Below are 3435 nucleotides of genomic sequence, written 5' to 3'. Positions count from 1 at the left end.
ATGGATATTCTTTCCTGCTTTGTCAAAGATTAGTTGACTACAGAGTTGAGGGTCCATTTCTGGGTTCTCTAATCTGTTCCATTGCTCTAGGTGTGAGCCAGTACTATATAGTCTTGACTATTACAGCTTTGTAATATAGCTTGAAGTTTGGCATTGTGATGCCCCCACTTTGGTTTTCTTTTTCAACATTCCTTTGGCTATTCAGGGTCTTTCCTGGTTCCATACAAATTTTAGGATTATTTGCTCTAGATCTATGAAAAATGTGATGATATTTTGATAAGGATTGCATTGAATGTCTACATTGGTTCACCATTTGCAAATCAATCAGTGTGATACATCACATTAATAAAAGAAATGTGATGCTCTCAATTGATACAGAGAAAGCATATGACAAAATACAGCATCTTTTCTTTGTGTGTGTGTGTGTGTGTATGTTTTTATTGGAGTTCAATTTGCCAACAGATAGTATAACACCCAGTGCTCATCCCCTCAAGTGAAAAATATGGAATGCTTCACAAATTTACGTGTCATCCTTGCACGGGGGCCATGCTAATCTTCTCTGTATCATTCCAATTTTAGTGTATGTGCTGCTGAAGTGAGCACTACAACATCTTTTCTTGATTAAAACTCTCCACAGTGTAAGGTTAAAGGAAACATACCTCACTATTATAAAAGCCATCTACAGAAAACCCACAGTGAATATCATTCTCAGTGGGGAAAAACTGAGAGCTTTTCCCCAAAGGTCAGGTACATGATAGGGATGCCCACTCTCACCACTTTTGTTCAACATAGCACTACAAGTCCTAGCTTCAGCAATCAGACAACAAAGAGAAACAAAAGACATTCACATTGGCAGAGAAGTCAAACTCTCACTCTTCACAGATGATATGATATGTTGAAAACCCCAAAGACTCCACCCCAAAATTGCTAAAATACAGACAGCAATTCAGCAACATGCTAGGATATAAAATCAATGCACAGAAATCAGTGGCATTTCTATACACTAACAAAGAGACAGAAGAGAAATTAAGGAATCAATCCCACTTAAATTGCACCCCAAACCATAAGATACCCAGGAATAAACCTAACTAAACAGGTCTGTACTCTAATAACTACAGATCTGTACTCTAATAACTACAGAAAACTTATGAAAGAAATTGAGGAAGACTCAAAGAGATGGGAAAACATTCCATGCTCGTGGATTGGAAGAATAAATACTGTTAAAATGTCAATGGGTGGTTCCAGTTTCACCCCTACATCTGCTGACTGCTTTATTTCTCTTTCTCCCTGTCCCCTCTCCAGACTGGAGCTCAGACACCAACTCAGCTGCAGTGGCCTCTCTCAAGCTTCCTGTCCCAGAGCTTCCTCAGGCTCCAACCCTTTCTCCTGCAGCCAGGCTGACCTTAAAATGTAAATCCAATTATTCTCCCACCCACTGCCCTCCCAACCTGCCCACTCACATTTATATGGTTTTAACCATTTTGCACTTTTCACTTCTGATAGAGTAAAAATGAAAACTTGTACTGTGAATGCTGGTGCCTTGTGTGGTCTGGTTCCTTCTGGCCTCTTCCCTCATCTCTCTCTGTCCCTCACTCCCTGCTCTCAATATGTTCCAGCCTTCTTTCTGCTCCCGGATTTCTCAGAGTTGTATCCTCTCCCAGGACATTCACACATGCCTTTCCCTAGGTCTGGAGCACTCCTGCCTCCTCTCTCATGCTAGCTTTACTCCCTGTCCCTCTCACAGAGTTAGTCAATCTGCACCTGACAGGCTCACAGCAGCTCCCGAACTCTCTAACATTTGGCACAACTCATAATGGCACATTTGCGTGGTATTTGATAAGTGTCTATCTCCCATGTTGCACTGCTGCTAAGCTGTGGCCAGTTCTGTTCCCAGGGCCTGACTCAGTGCCTACTCAGAGGAGAAAATTAGCAAACTGTTACTGAATGCCTGAATCTTTTACAACCATTCAAATGCTTCTTTTGTCTACCTACCACTGTTTTTAGAAGGAAAAAACCCACAAAAGATGTACATGTATGTAGTCTTGACCCTCTTTACTATCCTTTCTCTCTCTTTTTCCATCAAATGTGAAAGAATTTGTATATGAATAACCAAAAAAAAAAAAAAAAAAAAAAAGCCCAAAAAACAAAAAACACCCAAACTGAAGAACTATCTAGCTACAGATTGCAACCCCAGGCTTGTGGGATTACTGAGTGATGAGCGCATCAATTGCAAGAAACATTTTCTCATTAGAAAAGGAAAGAGATCATGAAAAAGATCTTATCTTGTCTCTACAGCTCTTTGTAAACATTAAGCATCACAAAGCAGCAGCTCTTCACAAATGTCTGGTAGGCCTCCATGTGGGGGAGTTTTTCAACTACTTTACTGATAAGAAGATTGGCTCTGATTAAAAGTGAATAGTTCCTGAGACCCGTGGACAAAAGAAAAATAGAAAAATGTGCTTTAGGTCAGGAACAAGAGAGAGTTTCTGAAAGATGCTGACCTCCATTAAATGAGCCACGCTCACTGGGTGGTGCCTGGCGGGGCTCTGTCCCTCTCTGGTCAGGATGCATGATCCTTTCCAAACTGAGCTGGCAGTGCTCCCTCCACCCCTAAAACTTTCCTTCTAGGCTCTTCCTGAAGTGCTCTCCTGTCTAGAAGAGTGGTCCCCAAAACATCTACCTTCTCTCAGCTCAGGACAATTTGTAATTATTTGCAGGTGACTAAATGTACTCCAAACGTACGTATGTGTTGGGTGCTGTCACTTCTTGGCAGCAGCTGGAGGTACAACACAGAGAGCAGTGTGGGCCTTTTCTCCACGCTGGGGCACTGGTTCTGGGAAGAAAGACCACTGCTGGGGGGTCCTGCTGCTCCCATCCCTTCCCTGGGTCTCCAAGGCAGCTACTTCTGTCCTCAGCCATTGGCTCAGAGATGGCAACCATGATCAATCCAAGGCCCCTAGGGAGGCTAGGACATCTGTGACCATGATGAAAGGAAGGTGAAGGCCCTGGACACAAGAGGGAGCTCAACCTTGCCATTGACCCAGGGGCCTTCCAGGCCTCCCCAGCTAAGACCTCCATTTGCGGTTCTAAGGAGAGAGGGTTTCTGGGAAGGGGCTGCTGAGAGGTCTACAGGGTCAATGATTGGTTCATTTCTACCCACTATGTTGTAAAATATAGTGTCTAACAAACAATGCAGCCCACGTAGCTACAAAGCACCCCTTCACCATCCCAAACCACCTATTGCTTTGATGGCAACCTACCCAAGGGCAGCTTTGCATTTTATTTGTTGGTGGTCTTGTATTTTATTGCTTGGCTTATACCTTATATTTGCTTGATGGATGCAAATAGATATTCATCTGCTATTTGAGGTTATATAAAACATATAGGCCTATATGTTATAGGGTTTACTGCAAGGACCGAAAGGGGACAAAGAAC

At 42.8% G+C, this 3435-nt stretch overlaps 1 non-coding gene across 1 annotated transcript; it reads right to left on the bottom strand.

The window, feature by feature from the left end:
* Nucleotides 1-496: 496 nt before the first annotated feature.
* Nucleotides 497-603, bottom strand: LOC144289688 (U6 spliceosomal RNA). The gene has a single exon (XR_013357572.1). It is a non-coding gene; the product is annotated as a U6 spliceosomal RNA (small nuclear RNA).
* Between the last annotated feature and the right edge of the window lie 2832 nt (nucleotides 604-3435).

Source organism: Canis aureus, chromosome 1, assembly GCF_053574225.1.
Source record: "Canis aureus isolate CA01 chromosome 1, VMU_Caureus_v.1.0, whole genome shotgun sequence".
Taxonomy (NCBI): domain Eukaryota; kingdom Metazoa; phylum Chordata; class Mammalia; order Carnivora; family Canidae; genus Canis; species Canis aureus.
The sequence above is the reverse complement of the archived record's forward strand: the minus strand, read 5'-3'. Positions and strand labels throughout refer to the sequence as shown.